Source organism: Camellia sinensis, chromosome 13 (assembly GCF_055761805.1).
Source record: "Camellia sinensis isolate YWXY chromosome 13, ASM5576180v1, whole genome shotgun sequence".
Classification (NCBI taxonomy): Eukaryota; Viridiplantae; Streptophyta; class Magnoliopsida; order Ericales; family Theaceae; genus Camellia; species Camellia sinensis.
Genome location: NC_138973.1, coordinates 12,713,335 through 12,737,763, shown reverse-complemented (window position 1 = coordinate 12,737,763; position 24,429 = coordinate 12,713,335). Strand labels below are relative to the sequence as shown.

General features: G+C 35.2%; 1 pseudogene; it reads left to right on the top strand.

Moving 5' to 3' along the window:
- The first annotated feature begins 24 nt into the window (after positions 1 to 24).
- LOC114273513 (uncharacterized) lies at positions 25 to 23,590 on the top strand (annotated as a pseudogene).
- Positions 23,591 to 24,429: the final 839 nt, after the last annotated feature.

Here is a 24,429-nt window from a genome sequence, read left to right as displayed (position 1 = left end):
CGGTGAAGATGGTGATCATACCACACGATCCAAGCCATTCCCAGAGAGTACACTGGCCACACAAGTCTCCGCCACAGATAGAATCCAAGGCTGAATCCTCTCTATCGTGTTAACCCAAGACAATGACAGCCACACAACACTACCACCACCACCACCACCACCACCAGCAAGTCGGCCTCTAGAAAACACCTTGTCACCATCGAGAGAAAGCAGATTCAGGCCATTCTCAACTCCATTTAACTTCCCTTCTTCTGCTCCACCACTTTCTCTCTCCAGATCCGCGCTAGTTCTAGTTTCTCTGGTCTCATCGAATCCGGCACCGTTCTCTCCATCAAGATTCATAGGGATGAGGAGAGTGGGAAGATTTTGAATTTGGTGTTTGTTTGGGCTGATGAGGGATCAGAGTTGAAGGTTGATGTGCCCGTTGTTTCAAATGAGAAGATGTTTGTCTTGGTCTCAAGAAAGGAGGTACTTTAAATAGGATAAGGACCGCTTTAAAATATCTATGCCCAGCTGAACACATCCCCTCCAAAATTGAGGTGGACATAAGCAATCTAAACATTGAAGATAAGGTGTTTTCTTGGCGGGATTGTCTTTCACTTTTGTGCATAACGATCGTTGCTTGTACTTCGTGTACTAGATTGAATTTCTCTGGTTTGAACCAGAGAAATTCTCTGGTTTGAACTGAATTTTCTTTGGGTTAGTCCAGAGAAATTTTCTGGTTTGAATTGAATTTTCTTTGGGTTAGTCTAGAGAAATTCTCTGATTTGGATTGAATTTTCTCTGATTTGAACTGAATTTTCTCTGGGTTGGTCCAGAGAAATTCTCTGGTTTGGACTGAATTTTCTCTGGTTTGGATTGAAATTTCTTTGGGTTGATTTGAGGAACCTTAGACATTATAAATATATTAGATGTCCTTAATACTATAAAATTTTAATACTAAGGACCCTAAAAAAAAATCCCCTAAATAAATGGTTTATTCTAGCTTTACAAGTTATAAAATAATTGTTACTTAAGTATTGATTATTCTTTTATGAAAATTTTTTTTAAAAAAAAATTATGAGTAACAAAAAGTGCTCAACATAAGAACATGAAACAACCTTAGACAATGCCAATTGGAATTGTAATATAATGATTCATTTTCTTTAAATAGAATAATAACAACAAATAATTTTTAATTGCGATTATATTAATGATTTAAGTATGTGCAATGTGTCTGTGAAGTGAACCACATTAGTCAAAACGACCATATAGCAATGAACTAGTGGGTCCATAATGAGAATTAATTAATCTAATCATATTTGATTAATCATTTAAACTGTTCGATTCTTTCGGCAGATCTCTGATGGTTGGAATCAATTCAAATCGTTGATATCAAATGGTATTGAAATCAATCATACTACTGAAAAATTTCATTCAGGGTGTTTTGGAAAATTAGTAAAAAGTTAATTTTTTTACTTTATTAATTTATTTTGTCTTTTTGTGAGTAAGTTATGTGAGAGGTGATGTGATCCAAAATTGGTAAAAAATTAAAAGTTAATTTTTTACCAGCTTCCCAATAGAGCACTCAAGAAGTTGTTATTGTGGAAAATAATCAGTATTAGTGACCCACTTTAATTATATTTCTTAGGTTTGCATAGAAAAATATATAATAAAAAAAAATCAATATGTGATCAAATTTATTGTAAGTATGGTGGAAACCAAACCAACAATAACATATATTAATTTTTCTATTCAATTTTTTTTGGGATTTTTTTAATGTGCACAGAGAGTTATTGCTATTTTTTTAATCAGTAAAATAGAAAATTTTATTGGTAAAACAAAAAATTAACGAGTTTTAAAATATAGTCATATTTGATTTGTTTACATTTCGAGTCAATTTCAAAAGAGTTTTAATCGAGCAGATCATGAGCTAAACTCAAGTAGTTTGATTTTTATATTGCATATAGCTAAGTCAACACAAGCAGTAAATTATAGAAATTTAAATTAAAATCTTAAGAAGATTTTAAATATGTTTAATTTTTAATTATTTACCTAATAAGTCAATTTCAAATGAACTAAACAAGAATAACTTGATTCATTTCACAACTCTATTTTGGGCCTCATGTTAACCCCATTTTAGCGGGACTGTGATGCACTATAGGTGGCCACTTTCATATAATCCTTCAAAAAAATTTCAACCTTTAGTATTTTTGAATTAGAATTAGACATTAATTGTAGATTGAACAAATCTGATATAGGATACAAAATGTGGGTAAACAATAGGACACCCAATTCAACTAGCACATGCAAATCAGTGGCAAGGAACCTGAAAATATGGCTACTCTCAGTTGGACGTGATCCTTATATTTTGTTGTTTTTCTCTAACATCAAGAAAACAAAGGGACCACTCTATCTTATAATTAAAAAAAGCAGTTAATGATATTGTCTTTAATTAATTGTTCCAAAAATTTACCTGTTCCTTTTTTCTTTTCTTTTTTTTCTTCCCCCCCCCTGATGAATTAGTCTAGTTTGCCAAATGGGTTGAATATGACTTTAAACATATAGTTGTGGATTGATATTCTTGCTCATGTTATGTTCAAGAAAAGACAAAAAAGCAAACACTACAAGAAAATTGGGCTTAAAAGACGGAACTATTTGCGATGGTACACTTGCCATCTCAAAAAGTTATTTTTTGCGACAGCAAAAAATACCGTCTCAAAAAAACAGAGTATTTGCGACGGCACCATTTGCCGTCTCAAAAAAACAGAGCATTTGCGACGACACCATTTGTCGTCTCAAAAAAGCAGAGCATTTGTGACGGAACAATTTGTCGTCTCAAAAAAGGAGAGTATTTGCAATGGTATTTTCTGTCGTCGCAAATACTCTCCTTTTTTGAGACGGTATTTTCTGTCGTTGCAAATACTCTGTTTTTTTGAGACGACATTTTCTGCCGTCGCAAAAAATGACTTTCGTATTTTTTTTTAGTTAATATTCTTAAAATTTTAAATATTTTTTTAGATGCACCTTACTTAGATGTATCTAAAAAATAAAAAAATTATGAAAAAATATTTTTAAAAATTAATAAATACATAAAAATACAAAAAAAAAAAATGTATTGAATTATTGTATTTTTATTGTATTTTTTGGTATTTAGTGAATTTTTAAAGATTTTTTTTACAATTTTTTTACTTTTTAGGTGTATTTATGTTAGATGTGTCTAAAAATTAAAAAAATTACTTAAAATATTTTAAAAATTCAGTAAAAACAATATAACACAGAAACAAGAAAGTATAATTTTCTCAAAAGAGTTTTTGGAAAACTCTAACCTAGCATAGTGATTGTGGTTTTGAGACAGCCTCATATATATACACTCACAAAATAATTTGAATAAATGCAACAATATTTTTCTGTCGTAAAAAAAAAAATAAAAAAAATTATATCGTCTTACTCTTTTGATATAACATTTCTTTTTTCATTCATTTTTTCATCTTCCTGCCTCTCTGTCTCTATCTCTCTCTCTCTCTTCTCTTTATCTCTTTCACTCATCACTCTTCTTTCTCTGTCTGTCTGTTCCTCTCTCTCATTTTCTCTTTGTGTCTCTCGCCTATCTCTCTTTTCTCTATCTCTCTCATCTGTCTCTCTCGCTCATCTCTCTTCTCTCTATCTCTCTCATTTCTTTTCTCTCTTTCTTATCTTTCTATCTCTCTCGTCCATCTCTCTTATCTCTCCGTCTCTCTTTTTCTGTGTCTCTCTCTCGTTCATCTCTTTTCGCTCTATTTTTCTCTCTTTTTGTCTATCTTTCGCTCATCTCTTGTTTCTCTCTCTTTTTCTATCTCTCCCTCTATATCTCTCTCTATCTCTTTTTCTGTCTATCTCTCTCTCACTTTCTCTCACTCATCACTCTTCTACCTCTCTCTTTCTCTCTATCTGCTTGTCTATTTGTCTATTTCTCCCTCACTATGTTCGCCTTGTTCACTCTCTCCCTCACATCTTCTCTATTTATCGAGCTCCTTCTCGATTTATCAATCCACTATAAGAAAATACACTTTTAGAAACCACTTTGTCTCTCTCTCGCTGATCACTCTGTCTCTGTCTCTCTCTATCTCTCTTCTTTATCTGTCTCTCACAAAATTAAAATATTTAAAAAATTGATTTGAATTAAGTTTTGAAAAGAGTTTTGAATTATGTGTTTGGTTATGAGTTTTGAAAAGTAATGATTATATTTTGAATTGAGTTTTGAAAAATGGATGTAGAATTATGATTTGAAAGCTCAAAACAAACACCATACTTAAATCAATGGGTGAAACTATGACTACCGCCACTATTGCTACTACTACTACCATTACCTCTCATCCACCAACGCCACCACTCCACTACCACCACTACCACTACTACTACTACTACTACCATTACCTCCTCTCCACCATCGCCACTCCATCTCCTCTACCATTACTACAACTTCACCACTAATCTTCTTCGCCCCCACCACCACCACCATCTCTTGTCCACCACATTCACCACTACTGCCACTCCCTCTCCTCTGCCACTCCCATTTTAGTAACAAAAAAAAAAAAAAAGAAATGGGCCGTAGAAAAATATTTTTCATTGACAAAAAAAAAATTAACTTTATTTTAATGGAAAATATTTTTTATTAAAATATTACCCTTACTTCTACCAAAAAAAAATTATTAAAATAAAAATGAAACAAATAAATTTTCAACCTTAGTAACTAAAAAAAATAAAAAATAATTTTTTTTTTCATTACCCTTACTCATCACTCTTTGTCTTTCTATCTGTGTCTCTCTTTCTCTCTCTTTCTTTCTCTCTCTCTCTCTCACACACACACACTGTGCTCGCATTGCTCACTCTCTCAATCCCCTCTTATTGATTTACCGATCTCCCTCTCGATTATCGATCTCTTTTTTTTCTCCCTCTCTCTCTCTGTCACTCATCACTCCTCCCCCTGGCTCTCCCATCTTTCTCTGCTCTCTATCTCTCTTGCTCATCTTTCTTCTCTCTCTCTCTCTCTCTCTCTCTCTCTTTCTCTGTCTCTTTCTATGTCTCTCTCTATATCTCTTGTTCATCTCTTTTTGCTGTTTCTCTCTCACTCTCTCTCTTTGTCTATCTCTCGCTCATCTTGTTTCTCTCTCTTTTTTTTCTCTCTGTGTGTGTATGTGTGTGTGTGTGTCTCTCACTCGCACTCATCAATATTCTCTCTGGCTCTCTCATCTCTCTTGCTCATCTTTCTTCTCTCTCATTCTCTCTCTATATCTCTTGTTCATCTCTTTTTGTTGTCTTTTTTTTTTCTCTCTCTCATCTTGTTTCTCTTTTTATTTTTATTTTTATTTCTCTCTCTCTCTCTCTCCCTCTTCCTCATCTTTCTTCTCTCTCAATCGTTCATTTCTCTTATTTACACTCATCTTTTTCTCTGACCCCATTGTTGTTGAAAGAGAAAAAAGTCAAAAAATGAAATGGGTCTCTCTTTCTCTCTCTGTCTCTTTCTCTCTGTGTCTCTCACTCATCTCTCTTTTCTCTCTCTTTCACTCATCTCTCTCAAAAAATGAGTTTATGTTGATTTTTAAACAGAAATCTAAAAATTTGACTAGCAATATTTTTTTAATTAATTGTTTTTTCAAATAATTTTTTTAATTTTTTTTAAATATATTTTTTTTCAAATAAAATTTTTTCAATTAAAATGTGTATGATCTCATTGTCATAAATAATAAAAAAATAAATGTAAATATTTTAGGCCTAGATAAACATGTTTTTTAGTTTATGTTTTTAATTTTTTTTTTAAATATTTTGTTCAAACGCATTTGTAATTTATATTTTTTTAAAACTAAACAAAAATCAATTTATAAAATTTTTGTAAACATAAATTAAAAATATAAATGTTATCAAACCTACCTTAAATTTTCATCTGAGCTAGCTATGCTTGATGTGGCGGAAAAAAAAAAAAAAAAAGAGCACAAAATCTTATTCTCGCTCGTTTTTTCCTCCCCAACCAAAAATCCCCAAATCTCAAATCCCTAATTTTTGAACCAAAAATCCCTCTCTCTCTCTCTCTCTCTCTCTCTCGCGACTGTGAGCACGACAGATGATGGCGTCGAGCGACGGAGTTAAGGAGCCTCACTCTTTTGTTTCTCACTCCGTTGGCTTTCCCTTTGCTGCTCTCATTCCAGTGGCGAAGGAGCTACTCAAGGATCACCCCATTAATAGCAGGCTCGAAGCTTTCAACTTTAAGAACATCGGTCCGCTCAGATTCGCATAATTAAAGAGACTCTCTGATTCGCCGGTGTTCCTGGTGCGGTCTAATTTCTTATATCTTTCTGTTTATCTGAATATATTTTGATGATTGCATTTCATTTAAATAAACAGGACATTCTTATATTTTGCAATTGTTTTGTTGAATCCACGATGGAATGCGAAGGTGATTACATCTATGGTGGGTGGATTTTGCTGCATTTGTTCTTGGCGCAGAATCCCTTAGAGTTTGCCTGTCGAAGCCCTAGGTCACAGCTCTCTCTCTCTCTCTCTCTCTCTCTCTCTCTCTCTCTCTCTCTCTTTGTATTTCCTAAAATCTAGAATATATTTTGGTCCATTTTCTAAGCCTTATTCCGGTTATGCTTGTGTTTATATATAGAAGTTGAATTCTTAGATAGATCCACAAAAATAGTTAAAATCTAGAAGTTGAATTCTTATAGCTAAAAGATGGAAAGAATATTACTTCAATCACCACTGCAGAGCAAGAATTCTTAGATAGCTATCTAATCTGATTTTCTTTTACCTTTTATTTCACATTTTACTATCAAGTGTTCATGTTTGTGATAGTTTTTCCTCTTTGTGATGAAAAGGGATTGCTAGAGAACATGGACAAGGATAGAATCAAAAGGCTCGTAAGGTTGAAACCTCTAACTGAAGTCTGCAGCGGAATCTCCTCACCCCCTCTTATCTATTGAAAGAGGACAGTTGGGTCAAGGCTGTGTATCATTTTTGCATCTCCTGGTTGGCGTATTCTGAAACTCCATGAAATCTTCTGTTCCTATGTATGATTTTCTGGTGTTTAGAACCAGTTATTGCAATGCTCTTTTGTGTGTATTTCTCACTTCAGAACCTGAATTTGGGTTGATGCTCTATTTTAATGTATGTTCCTATGAAATACCGTGACCGTATTGTTTAAGATTTTGGACTCTATGAATTGGGATGTTTCTTCTGTATTTAAACCACTTCCACTGTAACCCTAACATCCATGACTTCCTAGAATGGAGCAGAATAGTTTTAGTACTAGTTAGAGGCTGCAGCTATTGCCAAAGCATGGGAGGTCCAAAACAAGCGCTTTGACTAGTTGTGCAGCACAACTGATTGAAGCGCTGGTTGTAATAACCTCTCTTGCTTCAGCTATATTCATGGCTTTATTTAGAGCATACTCTTTATACATAAGCCATCCGAACCATTTATATAGATTTCTAGAAGGCCTAAGCATGAATCCCCTGTGGAAATATGTTCTGCCTCGCATAGAATTGTCTACATGACTTTTTACTTTTTTGAAAGAACAATCTTATTTCTCAACAACCTCAAAGTTGGTACAGGAAGGTTGCACTTTAGACATTATTTTACTAGATTGTAGAACTCTAGGTAGGTAAGTTATTGAAATTTTGTGGTATTATGGGTAGATTAGGTGTATTGGACATCTCAAGTATTGAAGATTTTTTGCACTTTTTATCATGTACAACTGGAACCTCTGAAAAGTAAAAAAATTGATTAAATCTATTTTCTCCTAATTTGTAGCTATTCATGATGCCAATTTACTCTTTATGACTTGTATATCTTAATCGTTTTGAAATGCACAACTTTTGCCACTATGTACAGATGCATGCAAGTAATCTTGGCCATATGTTTCAGAACCAGGTATTAACAGAGTGAGTTATGTTGTTTTCAGAACCAGTGTTTTGTGTATATGTGTTTATATATGTGTGTGTGTGTGTGTGTGTGTGTGTGTGCGCGCACCTCTATCATAAAGAATAAACCAAGAAGCAATTTTACATTGCAGAATCCTTTCAGCCTCCATATGCAAGACCATTCTCTATTATTTTCTTTCCCCTTTGTCTTCTTTTCTTTGTCTTAAAAAAAATAAAAATAAAAAAAGAACCATGAAAGCCCCAAAGCATTCCATGTGTTAGCTTTTTCCCTCTTATTTTCTTTCTTCCTATCCTTTTTGTAGACACCCCATTTTTGACCGTTCTCAAGACTTAGACGTCATCGTTTGAACACTCAATGATGACTTGTTTTTTTGCTTCTAAGGGCAAGGAATGGCTTGTTGGCCTTCCCCACACCTCACCGACCATGGCTTGAGGCCATCGGCCCTGTTTTCTTGCTACCGGCCAAAGGTTTTGGCCGGTCGACATTATTTTTGGTCGGCCGACCATTATTTTGGTCAATCGGCCATATTTTCTGGCCGGGACTTCTTTTTTGCCTTTTTTAGGCATTGTGCATGCCAGCTGTGCCAGCTGGAGCACACATACCTGTCCTCCATACACGTGTATGAAGGATTTGCACCCTTTGCACCCTTTTGCTCTAGCTTTTTGAGGAAGCTTGAACCCTTTGCTCTAGCTTCCTCAAGAAGCTTGAACCTTTGTCTTAGCTTCCCCAAAAAGCTTGAACCTTTGTTCTAGCTTCTTGAGGAAGCTTGACCCCTTTGTCTTAGCTTCTCCAAGAAGCTTAAGCCCTTGTTTTGTTCTATAAAAGAGGGCCTCCCTTCTCCTTTAGAGGGGTTGAGCAAATCAAAGATATATCAGAGATATATATCACATATATATCACTCCATCTCTATATCTCCCTCTCTTTACATATTTGTGTGTGTATAAGGTTGTTTTGTTCATACTTTTGCACATAAACACCTAGCATTACACCATCCTCTTGGAGCTGAGGTCCATGGAGGTTGATTTTGGTGTTCTTGGGTTGCTTTGGACTCAAAAAACCTGCTGGACCATTGTTCTTGAAGAAGGTCTACAAGGGTGAGTGTTCTTGCTTTAGTTTTTTCATTTTCGCACAAGCTTTTAGCCTATCTTGCTTATTGTTTTAAGCTTCGACTATAACTGATAAAAATTCTGATTTTGTGTGCTTTAGAACTTTGCTTAAGGTCACTTTGAGGTTTGGGGTTGTCTCTCCCCCCCTCTAAGGCCTTGTTAGGCCTTGTTTTAAGCCATACCTTTTGGCCATTGTTCTTAACTTTGCATGACCTCTCTACCACTAAAATCCAGAGGATTTTTAGTGGTAGAGAGGTGGTTTTGGTGTCCTAGATAGGAGAGGATCATCGTTTCTCCTTGTTGTCTTTGATGCTTGCACAAATGGCTTGTGTTGTAGCTTGTATTCCTAGCTTGCTTTAGCTTCATTTCAGTAGGTATTAGGCTTTGTTTTGCCATGTTATACCTCTGTTTCAAGTTGGTTTAGACATGCCATGTATGCTTCATACACTTGTCTTGTAATCCTATGTTTTAGCCTTAACATGCATCATGTTGTAACATGTGTTTTTAGCATGATTTTGGCTCAATCTCATGAAGCTTCTAGCTTTGTTTTAACATGCTAAAGCTCTGATTTTGGTTGTTTTGGTCATCCATGACTTGCTTTGTATAGCTACCATGTAATCTTGCTTGTTATCTTCGAGTGTTGAATCCTCTAGCATGCTCCATTTGGATCATTTCAGTGGTTTGACACCACTTATAATGCTATTTTAGTCCATATGTTATGCTTGTATGCTTGCATTTATGCCTCATGGATGTGTCATTGTGTATGCCATCATGTCTAGGCATTTGGGATGCCATCTAAGTGGATTTTTAGGCTCATTTTAGCATGTCATATCTCTAATTTTGGTCGCCTAAATCATGCCATGTTTGGTTGTCTTAGGTGTAGTGTAACACCTCTTTGGTGGCCTTGTATGCCTCATGCCTTGCCCCTTTTATTTTAGCTTGTTTTAGCTTTGGCCATTGCATGTTTTAGGCTTACTTTGGCATGATTTGGAACTGTATTGGTCCACTTTGGTCATTTGCTTCATGTATCACATGATCATGGTTTAAGCCTTTGGGCTAGTTTCAAGCTTTTTATGCATGACTTGTTTGCATTATTAGGTTGATTCGGCATCATCCTTTGCATGTTTTCAGAGCATTAAAATGCTTGCCATATATCCATGTTTGTCCCTTTTAAGTGTCCTTAAAAGTTGCCCTTTTATGCTTAAGTGCTGGACCATTATACATGCATGTTTGTATGTGACTTTATCCCTTATCCCTTATCCCTTAGCATATTGGCCGTTGATTTGAGCCTATTTGAGAGCTGCCCATATTGGTTTAAGACCATCCTTTGCATGTTGTTACATGCTTGCCTTGCATATTGTCGCATACTTGGCCCATTTGCATGTTGTTGCATGCTATGTATGTTTGTACGTCTAGATGATAGGATTATTAACATGTTGTTGCATGTTTAAGTGATATTGCATTTGGCATGCATCTTTGATTAAGTTGCTTAACATGTTGCTACATGTCTTGCATGTTTGCATATTTAAATTGCATCTGCATGCTTGTTAGCTTGCATACTTGTTACATACTTGCATGTTTGCATGCTTGTTCAAATGCTCATATTGCATGCTTAGCTCGCATTCTTAGGTTGCATAGCATTGTGCATGCATCCCATCCCTCTTGATAAAAAATGATAAAGATTGGAGGGACCCTTTGTATGTTTTGTGTGCATTTCATTTGATATCAAATTGCACACTTGGCCTCCTTGGCCATCATGAATCGAAACACGTGATTGATGGCCTGATGGTCAAGTACCATACTCCCTTGAGTCTTAAACATGATAGGGAGGGTGGTTATGCACACATTACTTTGAAAATGCATTGCCATGCCTTGTCTGCCCTCTGCTGTAGCAAAACAGGGTTCTGCAGGAAGAGATGGCCGACCGACCACATTCAGTGCCGGCCGGCCATGAATTGTTGGCCGAGAGCCTCACAACTGGTCGATGGCCACTTTTCCATGGCCGGTGACCATTCCTCTTGGCCGATGACATCCCACAGTGATCAATGAGTGGTTCAGAAACATCATGGAGACTTGTGCAGTTTTCAGAAGTGCAGAGCAGTACAAACAGAGGCAGCATGAGTATGGCGATAGATTTTCGAGCGAAACCGAACATGCATGCATTCATCCCTCTTCCCGAGGCCTCTTTACTGCTTTCTAGCTTAATTACTTCATTTAATTAGTTAAATGTTGTGTAATAATTAATTAGCTTGTTAGGTAGTTAATTTGTATTATTCTTTCGGACCCTCCGAGTGAGGGCACAATTGTAATAAATGTACGTGTGTGTGATGTATGTCTTCCAACCCCACGTCTTTCTCCATTTTATTTGCCAGCTTATGATGGTTAGATTAGGGCACGTTTCAATAAGTATACTTATGCTCGCATGTTTGCATTCATTCATCTGTCTTGCATGCACCGAGCTCGGCACATCATACTAACTGCATAGTATTTCAATTCCAAGTTGAATACGTGTATCGAATTGTCGCATCTCACATGCCATTCTTAGGGTAGCCGAGCCTATCTTAGTTACATTTTGCATACGTTGCATTAGCCATTGCTAACATGAACTAGGATCATGCATGATTACTAACTAGTTTCTTGTTTTGGCTCGGAGTATACTGTGAGTGTTTATGCTTTAGCATCTTGCATGTATGTGAATGTTGACATGATAGCATGCTTGCTATGAGGCTATTTGCTTATGTGATATAACTGTCTGAATGCCTGTAGGTGAAGGTTGGGTTGCTTGAATTGGAATAATTCGTTGAAACCCGTGTTTTAGCCTACTTGCGAGTAGCAAATTTCAAACCATTTTCCAAAACAAGACGGATATGCGATGCTTTGTTCCAAATTAGGCGATCTAGTCTATACTTGTGTGTTGTGCGCATCACATAGTAAATTCTAGCTAATTAACCGGAATAAGAATACATATGTTTTCAAAACTCGATATCATGCTTAGTACAGGCGATCTTCGGATCGGGCGAGCGGGGGTGCTCACGAAGTGACCTTCCCCAATCGTACCCAAGTTCTCGAGTCGAGGCGACTTTGGTGATGACGGACACGTGGCCATAGGCACGAGTCAGGGTTTCCTAAATTTCCCCAAAATAAAATATTTAGGTGGCGACTCTGTATCTGGAAAAGCAGTCCATGTTTGGCACTTCTTTCTCAAAAATCTGTTTTCCAAAACAATTTGCCGGATTTGGACTCTTTGGTGATTTATCGGTCTTGCATTGCACTTTGCGAGACTAGATTCAGAACCGTGACTATTTGAGTCCGAACTGTAGCATGAGGCCCATGGGCGCGTCTACACTTTTAAATTTCTAAAATTTCGACACTTTCGAGACGTGATTGGAGGAGAGGTGTGACATAGATTAGAACTTTGTTCCTTATCTGATGATTCCACTTGTATAAGCTCTACTTTTTCATTCTAGTTTAAATCCACCCCTCCTTCGCAACACGAAAAAAATGAATAAAAAATAAGGAATAAACAGAAAATATATGATCTCAAGGACTGGGTTCCATAGTTCCTACTTGGCAGAAACGTTATAAATTTGGGCCAACTTCATTGTGCTTAAGTTCACATGATTACAGAATCTTCTATCAAAACAATTTTCACATGTTCTTACCATCAAAAGTGGTAATTTTTAACTCACAGGCCTGAAATGTTGGACCAAAATTGGTCATCTATGTCCTCAACATTTTTTGTAATGGTTACTGCTAATCTTTATAACCTGAATGCATTCACTTATCAAGCCCTTGTATGTAACCTTATATAAGCAGGTGGAATGAGAGATTTGTTTGGCAGTTCTCATGATGCATCTGGTGGAAATGTTGTTCCAGCAAGACCTAACCTTGATAGAATCAGGCATGAAGCAACTGATAGTGGCCGTGGGAGGCATATCCCAGTCAGAGGCATTAATTATTTTTATTTTGTTATTTTCAGATATTTCCTGAGTAGCCGTTTGCTTCTTGTGGAATGCAGGCGTGTGAAGATTATGACTAACTTTTGTTTTTGTAACCCACGGAAGAATCATGACGAAAACTTTTGTTTTTGATTTACATTATTTAGATTTGTGAACAACATTATGTATGTATTATGCAACATTATGTAGTGGAATAATTTTGCTAATGTGTTGTTATGAATGGAAAAATATTTTAATTATGGATGAATTTTTATTTATATACTGGACTTTTTATATTATTATGTAATTATCGATTTTTTTATAGTTATTTTTCATTTAATACAGGTCATTTTCATATTTTTAATAATTTTATTACATTTTTTTTTTGAGACGACACCACACACACCGTCTCAAAAAGAAAAATAAAACCTGGTTTTTTTGCGATGGCAGTAATGCTTTCACAAAAGATAGTGGAATTGGTTGAAATGGAAGACCTTTAGCGACGATATTATTTGTCGTCGCCAATAATACTTTAGCGACGGCATCAGGTGCTGTCTCAAATAACCCTTTAGCGATGGTATTTTTGCTGTCGCAAATAACCCTTTTAGCGACGGCAACACAGTGCCGTCTAAAAAAATCTCAGATTTTCACTCATTAATGCCGACAACATTTTTCCGTCGCAAAAAGGCATTTTTGCCACCGCAAAAAAAAAGGCGACGACGTTATACCGTCGCTAAAACCCTTTTGCAACCCCCTTTGTTGCGACCCCCCACTTGCCGTCACTAAAAGTCAGTTGCCGTCGCAAAAAAACCTTTTGAGACGGCGTTTTGGGTATTTGCGACGGCATTTTGCCGTCGCAAAAAAACAATTTTTTTGTAGTGAAATTAGTCGACATTGTCATAATCATTAATTATTGTTAGATTTAGATAAATAAGGACAATTGTCATTTTAAATTAATAATACGTAATTTTGTCAAAACCCATAAATTAAAATATACATAAGAAAAGAGGTGTCATACATTTTCACTAATATGTGGAAAAGGTGTATAAATTGGAAACAATTTCACAACTACTTTGTATACAAAAAATAAATTTGGGAGACAAGTAGCCAGAGCCACCATTGGCTTAATAGCTATTATTTTTATAGCTGAAAGGCACCAAAAAAATGAAGAAGCTAACATCATGATGCTTGGGTAGCAAAAGATTTGCTTGAGAATTTCAACAAAACTTTTTATTAACTTTTTGCTTAAGAAAGTTAGCAAAATTTTAAAAAGGGACATGAATTATTTAATCTTTTGTTGTTTCTATTTTTTTGCAATTTGCAAAGTGGCTTTGTTAAGGATAGAAGAAAGGGATGGTTTTGTTTCAACTGAGAGAAAGGGAGCATTCTTAGTTTTTCATCATGTAAATCATAAAGCATAACAAATTAACGCAGCGGATAAAACACAATCTCGTGGGTAAATCACGTGCTTCCAAAATCTGAACAACGAACCCAGCAGTGGAGTGATACTACAAAATGAGTATCACCCACACAAGTCACAGTGCAAAATGGCTTGATCGTTGTTTTCTGAGAGAGAGTCAGAGAGAGAGTCTGGGAAAAAAGGTTATGGATAAAAACCACATAACGTATATCTGATATACGTATCTGATCTATTAAATATATTATATATAAAATATATAATCAGATATAACAACCAATATCTATCTATCCATCTATCCGTATCTATTGATATGAGAGATATAGATATCCTGAATGGTTATCCAAATAAGTTTTGAATTCAAATTCAAACTTACATGGATAAGGTTCAAAAGGTTCAAAGGGTCATGCCACATGGGCGCCCAATTTCTAACATCTCCCACTCGCACATGAGTTGGCATGACATTACCACATCTCTATCTCAATCTCCCCAAAAAAGAACAATCTTATACTAGCCAATGCACCGTGCAACTACTGAGAACACCTGCATGTGGGAGCTCTATACTAGAAACTCAAAAATGAGCTAGCATAGAGACATCAACTCAAAAAGAACAGAAATAGTGTCTCATATACCCCAGACCCATCTAATTACACCGGTCCAAAAAATATTTCTAATCCCTCAAAAAGAGCATGTTTGACCCTCTCAATTCTTGCAATATATTCACACTCAATTCGTCTCTCATACAGAGCGATGTGAGTTGTCGATAGTGAATATACAACAGTGGTGTAATACTAGATGATCTTCCCTTTGCCCTCATGCCATTTAGTTTAGGATTGACCGCTTTCCCTGTGATGTCCTTTAAGGTCGAATCATACATGACCGCAGGCAACATACCAAAGTAGCAGAACATCAACCCCTTACCTTATGACATAGTCAAAAGTCACAAAAGGGTACATAAATGAAAGTCATATCAATAATGACACGTAAGACTCACACGGTGAGGAAACAGCGATCCATTCTCTCACCTCATTACTCGGTCGCCAAGCACATATAGTATGAATACATGCTACGGTGGACTAACTCTTCCATAAAGAGTGACGTCATACTCGATACACCGTACAAATATTAGTCTAGTTGCTTTCTAGCGCCTAACCTGAATTCTCTATTTGCTCGCCTTCTAGGCGCCAAATGAGATCTCGCATCTGGCTAATCATAACAGGCACGACATGGAAAGTGGGTACTAACATCCATGTTTGGTCCTTAACACGACCTTATCTTGGTTATAACCAAGGCGACATGCATAGTGGATTATTTAAGCCTCTCTTGGCTCCAAATAAAAATAAACCACTAGTCTCATCCTTGCTCGCTCCTAAGGGTCAAGGGTGATTGCTCGTGTGAGTGAGCCAATCTTGCCTGCTGACATCCTCATCTGCTAATCATTATGACACAAACTATAATAGTGTCAACATCCCATCATCTCAAAATAAGTGATCAATTTAAAAAAAAAATTGACCACAACTTGCACAATTGTAGATTCCAAACATAAGCCTTATCAGCACCTCTTGCGATAAGTATATACAACGGAATCCATCATGTGCACCTCACATGAAGTGATTCAAGATCATAATTCTAGATTCCAAACATAAGCCTTATCAGCACCTCTTGCGATAAGTATATACAACGGAATCCACCATGTGCGCCTCACATGAACTGATTTAAGATCACTACCTCTTGCGCAATAACCTCTCTAAAGATATTTTGATGACCAATTTGCGTTCATTCTTAATGCGCCCAGCTAGCACAGATGCGCCCAACTAGCGCATTGAATCTTACAAGGAGCAAATTAATATGCTACTAGTAAAGTATTTTATCCACAGTCTAATGAACAAGGTCAATGTCTAAACAACTTAGTTGACTATTTACCAAAGATAGCACTTATCATGCCGAATACGCCCACATAGCATACTTTAGGCTCGCACAACAAAGAAAAGATCAAAGAAATAGGTCATTTGTTTCTCCCAAAGACAATCCGAGGATTCACTCAATAGCTAAGGCTCTGGCTTTTACCGATAGGTAAGTCAATGGGCTTGCAATTTTGCATCTACAATCATTCTAGGATATTCCTTATGTAAGTCATCGAAGACAAACTGAGAATTTTCCCAAAACAATCCCTAAGGATCGTACATCCGAGCATATAAATTACATCACCCATGTCCATCATATCTAAAATAGAGGACTGCCCACCCTAGGTGGCGACAACCTTATAAATTCCTGGCTTATAATGACTAAGTAAGGAAAAACTTCTTTTGGACCATTGATCATGCCTCTGTGGTCTTCATCGATCATCGTCAGCCTATCATGGCTTGACGAAATCTAAGAACCACTATTTGGATAACTGTTTTAGACTGTAAAAGATTTATTGGAACTAGTAACCTTTTTGCGCTCCTAACTTTTCACCATAAAAGCATTAGGTAAATCCCTACGGATCTACTTATCCAATTCTCCAACGAGAAGTTGGGTCACAATGTCCACAAATCAATGTTCTGAACTTATGTCAATCATAGCCTAAGTCAAAATAACCTCACTTCCCAAGAGGAAGTCTTCTCATGATCTACACTTTCCTTAATGGTGCGACTTTTCGGTATCTAGCGAGCCTTATGCCTCAACAATGACTATCCAAATTACGCATAACTTTAAAATAGTTTCACGTCATAATGGAAAGTCAACCAAATTATAGAAATGGTTAATCCTCAAAGACTTTGTCTTAAGCTGTGCAACATTAATCCACTTTCTAAAAACAGGGAACTAGAGCCTTTGGCATTATCCTAGGCTCTTTATCATCTTGCGGAGCAATCACGAATGTTTCCCTCTCAATCACCCAGTGATGACGTGAAAAATTTTCACATTCGCTACCACACAACTAAGAATGTAGAGTATTCTTTTCTAATGGAGTAATCCATTAGTAGGCATATCGCTCCTACTGTCCCTAAGATATTGGAAATTTCTTTCCATTCTCAACTAGGCTACATAAAAGCGCTATGCTTAGAATTCTCTATATTATAGAGTTCCAAAACTCTATTCACGTCACCTTTACTAAGAAAAAACATTATCTGGCTTAGTTACACTACCACAAAGCTGCTTACCTATATGCACATAACCCGGAGGGTTTGCATGACCGCATACAATAATACGCCACACGACCCTTTGTGTTTATAAGACAGCATACAATAATGCACTATAGAACCCTAGGTCTTAACTTCGCAATCTTATGAGAAGTAAAATAAAGATAAGCTGCTTAACGGTTACAGATCGCCCATAGATGGCTCTCTGCTATCCCATTACTCAAATGGAGTGTAAAATCTGATATGGAGGACACTTAGTTAGGGATATAGGCAACAAACTAGTGCAATTCCCAATTGGGAAACATTTTGCGCCATTATCCACCTAACATTAACAATACTTAATTCCTAATCTCTACTACACTATTGTGTTATTGAGTATTAGGAATAATCAATTTTCTAAGCATCCATCTCTCTTCATAGAGCTTTCTAGAAAATAATTCAAATAGATATTCGCCACCTTGGTCAAAACTAAAAGCACAAAAGCTCTTATCTAATTGATCTCGACCTCATATGTGCAATGTCAAAAATCATCTCAAAACTTTTGACTTATGTGAGATCAAATAGTCTTGACTCAGATGCGTATCGTAATCTATAAATGTGTCGAGATTGAGGCTTAGCTATCATACCCTCACACATATTTAGTCACAAATATCATAGTGGACTAAATGCGCCAAAACAAATGACCTTCTATGGCTTTCCTACTTACTTGTGCGCACCCATTGCGAACAAAGTTACACATTCACATGAGAGTAGGATGTCATAAGAGAGTGAGCTCGAGAAGGCCTACTCAAACCATCGTGTCATCATCTCATTAATGTGATTAAGTATAATAAGTCACTGGTTCATGACCAATGTCATAAACTAATTCCAATCATCTTAATGTGTGAGTTTTTAAAGACAAGTTTTAAAGGTTTAGGCCCAACTAGGTAATGTCTCACGACTAATTCATATTCACTAGATCATAAAAGGATGTCATGGAGATATCAAGTGCGCCGAAGTCGTAAATTTAACTAGTAAGTGCTAATCCCCTGCACCTTCAAGTCAATTGTATTCTCCATACACGTTACTGCATCTAGTTGAAAGATGACGATACTCTTATTGCCATCTCTATTTCTCGCTTCATATTTACTTGCAATTAGTTCTACTATCCACTAGAATGAGAGAATAAGCTATCAATCTATGACAGCTCCTGAAGTAACTTAAGCGCGAATTAGGCTGAAGAGTCTAATTCAACACAATGCTCTCACAAGCAATGCGTCAAATTCTTAGAGTCATAACAACCTTATCGGCCTTGACCTTTTTATTATTATGCTGCAACGTTTGCGTTTAGTAGTAAACGTTATTAAAAAACGTTAGCCTAACTAAGGAATCATACAAAGAAGCCCCTCCTCATGTCTCACACTCAAGTGTGGAAACAGTAAGTGTTCAGACTTAGACAAGCTGGCAATGCTAATAGATTTTGCAGCCACTAAGCGCTAATCTTTTCACTTCACGTGATATTTCAACGTACACTATTATAGTGCATGAAATTTTGCTCCATCCACTGCCAATAATTGGGTAGAGAGCAAAACATTGCTCATACTGGCTACTCGTCTTACACTTAATGACTAATTTATTTAAGCTCGTATTTCTTGGATGGCGTGACTCTTGAATGTTACTTCATCCAATGATGCAACATTATTTACAAGTCAAATTACAAAGTCAATCTGCGCAGCTTAATAGTCAAGATTATATACAGATCTATTGAGGGCTTACTAATTTCATAACTCCAAAACTCGCCAACCAAAACTACGTAGCGTGCCATTAACCATAGCGTACACATTAGTTTTTATTATGCCAAGTAAGGCAACAAAACCACGGCGACTTTGAGTCATGTTTCCTTACTTTGGCTCAATTAAGGTCTGACCTCAAGTCTCCAAGACTTTTGCTCATCTAAAGAATAGGATTACATTGTTCACATTTGAACATCTCTACTAAGTCTAGGTCAACCAAATAACTTCCATAAGCTAAGTCAATTTAGAGAAAAATTCGTATTGAGATTAATTTTGATTAGCATAATATAATTTTGCCGCAAAAATCTAAATTAAATAGTGACAATATTACACAAGTCGCAAGATCAAAAATCCGTTATGCTTGTAATCATCTCTTGCGCCACAGGTGACAATTATCCAAAATTTAATTTAATTTTTGCGCAAAATATTGGTTTTCGGCAGTTAATCTACAAAGATTTCTCTCAACCGAATAACCTCCCACTGACTATGGTATATCTAAAAAACATGATAAAATATTCTAATTCCATGCAATAGCATCATAATGTAGATTCACAATCAATACATGCTATGTTACATTTAATAACAGAATTAAAATAAAAAATAATTAATCATGTTATTCTAATCACAACATATTACAAATCCAAAAAAAAATAATATGCTGTATTCAATATTCAAATTATGCCATAATAAAATGTAATCATTTTGAAATTTTCTGAAATTTTTCTGAAATTTTAAATAACTAATAAACACACATTAAAATTAGAAATAAAAAATTCAAAAATTGATAAACTGAAATAATAATACTAGTAAATAGTAAAACTTTTCAGAAGTCTACAATAAAAATTTCAACCCCAGAAAATTATTTTTGCAATACCAGAAGCATTTTAAAGCATAAAACATGAATTATTAACACAGAAAAAATATTTTTTATTTTCGTAAAATTTTCAAAATTTTACAGAATATAGAAAAATTAATTCTAAGTCTAACAATACTAACCACGCATAAAACAAATCTATAATGAATTAATTATGACCATTTAACGCGATTCAGAATTTAAAAACAAAACAAACAGGCCCTTAACATCAGCAGCCAAGCCGGCAGAGGAAAAACAGCGCGGCTTGGCTTACGGCTCGGCGCGCAGCTCAACACGCGGCGCGCGTGTGTGGCGCGGAGGGCGCGCACGTGGAAAGTGCGGAATAGCGCGCGCATGGAGGCACATAGAGGTGCGTAAGAGCGCGCGGAGGCGCGTGGCAGCGCGTAGAGGCGCGTGGAAGCTTCCCACGGCGTTAAGTGGCACGTGAGGCCCACGCTCCGCCTTCCAAGGTGTTTTCTGGTTCGATTTTTGTACTGCCGGACTCCATTTTTCACAATAAAAACATTTATGGCATTAAAAATAGCATTTAATGAACATAAAAATGAAGTGTATCACATTCTCAATTAATGAGAGCTAAAGTGCAAAAAACCGTGCACTTTATCTTCCTCCTCTATTAATTTTCATGCATATAATGTGTATATATTTATATAAAAAAATACACGTATTTTAATGCATAAAAAATAAACACGAAAAAACCCATATAAGCTCTGATACCGATGTAAATCATAAAGCATAATAAATTAACGCAGCGAATAAAAATAATTCGGATCATACCTTAATGACACAATCTCGTGGGTAAATCACGTGCTTCCAAAATCTGAACAACGAACCCAGCAGTGGAGTGATACTACAAAATGAGTATCACCCATACAAGTCACAGTGCAAAATGGCTTGATCGTTGTTTTCTGAGAGAGAATCAGAGAGAGAGTCTAGGAAAAAAGGTTATGGGTAAAAACCACATAACGTTTATCTGATATACGTATCTGATCTATTAAATATATTATATATAAATATATAATCGGATATAACAACTAATATCTATCTATCCATCTATACATATCTATTGATATGATAGATATAGATATTCTGAATGGTTATCCAAATAAATTTTAAATTCAAATTCAAACTTACATGCATAAAGTTTAAAAGGTTCAAATTCAAAAGGTTCAAATGATCATGCCACATAGACGCCCAATTTCTAACCCATCATATATAAGTGAAAATCAAAAGAAAAATATGACCCAAGAACATGCCTTTGATTTTTCTTTTTTCGGCATATCTTTGAATTTTTTAATTTTTTATTGTTTTTATAACTCAAAAATATAATAATTATCTATTAAAAGCAACGTGATTTGTTTGTTGAAAAGCCAGGCAAAGTAGGGGTGAGCATGGTCCGGATTGGACCGGATTGGGATAAAACCAGGACCAATCCGTTATCTACGGTTCCTAAAAAATTGGAACCAATCCAATCCGTTTAAATCATGGAACCAATCCGAACCAATCCATTTAAATACGGATTGGATCGGTTTAGGACCACGGATTCATATAATTAAATAACAAAAATATATTTATAACACTTTAATTTTATAAACATATAAACATAGCGCAATATTAGTTCCACAATAGCAACATATTTTTCTATAATAGCGACATACTGTTCTAAAATTTAAACAACCATAAGAAAATTGGTTTCACTATAAGTATTTAAACCATTACAACTTAAAACTAAAAACCAACAAACAAGAGTAATAAAAGAAAATATTATACAATTTTAGGTTTGAGTTTAGATTTTATATAGAATTAAGAGAAGATAACTATGGGGGAGGATGTATAATAAAAATATAGACTATTTGTATACGGTTCGGATCGGTTCCAATCCGGAACCGTGGGGTTTAATCCGGAACCAATCCGTAAACTACGGATTTTTAATTCTTCAATCCGGAACCGAACCGCGGATTCAAAAAATCAATCCAAACCTATCGGATTGGACTGGACTGGATCGGATTACGGATTTCACGGATCACTTGCTCAGCCCTAAGGCAAAGCAATTTGGCTCCAATTGTAATTTGCAAGTTTAGTAACTTGGGCTTTAGTTTTTTTGTCGTATTGATAGATTCACTTTATTGAAGTTGTTGGCTAATCAATTATTAGGACGTTATAAATTTTGTTTTAAATTTTAAAATTTATTAGTGAGTGTCATGTCAATGAATTAAAAAATAATAATTTGTATAGTTTAAAAAAAAATTAAAATTAGAATAAAAGAGCCAATTAATGCCCTTCCAGCTGTTATTTGCTCACCTAAGAGCATCTCCAATGGTAGTTGTTATTTTACTATTGTTATTGTTATAATTTGACAATAAAAAGTGTTATTTTGTCAAATTATAGCAATGGTGCTCCAATGGTCATTTGTTATCTTTGGCAAATCTCAACCAATTTTCCCTCCAAGATTGTAGGTGTTGTTTGGATATAGGTTTTCTGTGATTTATTTTTGTTTATTTTTTGTCTTTTTGTGACTTTTTTTATCTGTTTGTTAAAAAAATTATATATTTATATTTTTCCCAACTAGACAAATATAAAAAATATAAAAAAATGAAAAATTGGAAAAATTGAAAAAAATTATATATTTATATTATAATATCTTTTTATTATAATAAAATTATCTTCATTTAATATCAGCTAAAGTATTTTATCTTTTTATTGCCTTCATTTGAAAAAATATATTTATTTTTTTGCATTATACTTTATTGAAAATATTAAATTATAATACAAATTAGTGGACATTATACATTGAAAAAATAATATTACATTGTGAAGTACAAAATACTCACAAAAAAAAAAAAAACAATAACAACAACAACATGAAATTTCATTACAAAATAAAAATTACATTGCAAATAAAGACTAAAAATTACATCAAAAAATAAATGATATTGCAAAAAATAAAGACTAACATTTATCCTATAATTATTCATCAGGAGGTAGGGGGAAATAAAAATTTGGGCTGCTCACATTTGAGAACCACTTGGCAAAAATCTCATTTTTTCGCATTGTGTAATACGCTTTCATCTGAGGGTCCAAATGAGAAATATCCGTAGTTATTATCATATGTTCTTCATTTTTCATCTCATGTTCTTGTTTTCTGATCTCAAACTCATGTTTTTTCATCTCAAGTTCTTTCATCTCCTGCAGTGCTTGAATCATTTTTTCTTCTCTTTCTTCTTTTTTCTTTTCATTTTCAGCAAGGTATTGGTTAAATGTGTCCAATTCTGTGCCCATTTTTTGAACTTCAGCTTGAGCGACTTGATTTTTTCGAAATAATTCTTTTGCAGATTTCCTACCCATCGGCCTTTTACCCCTTGCAAAGACACTGCCCTCACCGACAGTTGGATTGTTACCAACACTTGGACTGGTGTCATCTTCAAGAGAAATGCAGTTATCTATAGGGGAATCAGGGGTTGAATTAGGGAAAAACGATGTATGTATTCTTGACTTCACCGTGTTCGTAGAAGTTACATCTTGCCACCTAATATTGTTTTGCAAGATTGGCCAACAATGTTCAAAAAGAAAATGTTTGTTTTCATCTTGATGGTATAACAGTTTTGCTTGAAGTATCTATATCAATTAAATATTAAATTAATTAATCAGTTAATTTTTATGTAAGACAAATAAAAAAACTAACATAATAAATGAAAATGAAATCTTACTATATCAACTTGTAACGCCCCACTTGGATGTAGATTTTCGACTTGCGCTAGACACCTACGAAATTTGTTACAACATTTCATGATTACACCCCATCGAGATGAGATAGACACTTGTGTTCTTGAGCGATCATTCTGCAATGAACAATAATTTTCAAAAATTCTTCCCAAAAAATGAGCATGAGATTGTGAATTCCCAACAATTGGGTCTTCAGTAATGTGGCACCAAGCTCTACAAATTGCCACATCTTCTTAAGTGGTAAATGATTTTCCTCTCTTCATTTTTGATGAACCTTCCATAGTGATTGTGTGAAAAAACAAAGAAGAAAATAATTTGTGAAGTTTGGTGTAAAATAAAATTCAGATAAAGAGAAGAGAAAAGAAAAATGAAATTTAAAATGTTTGGTGTGAAATGAAATTGAGATGAAGAGTTTTTATTTATAGAAATACAGAATATGACCGTTTGGAAAAAATGCCCGTTAATTTATATCTGTTGTTTGAAAAAGGATGAAAAAGAGCCGTTGCTCAAACCCATGTGCACTCCTTTCCCAAAATAGCACCGTTGGATTATATGATCCGACGGCTCATCCATCTATC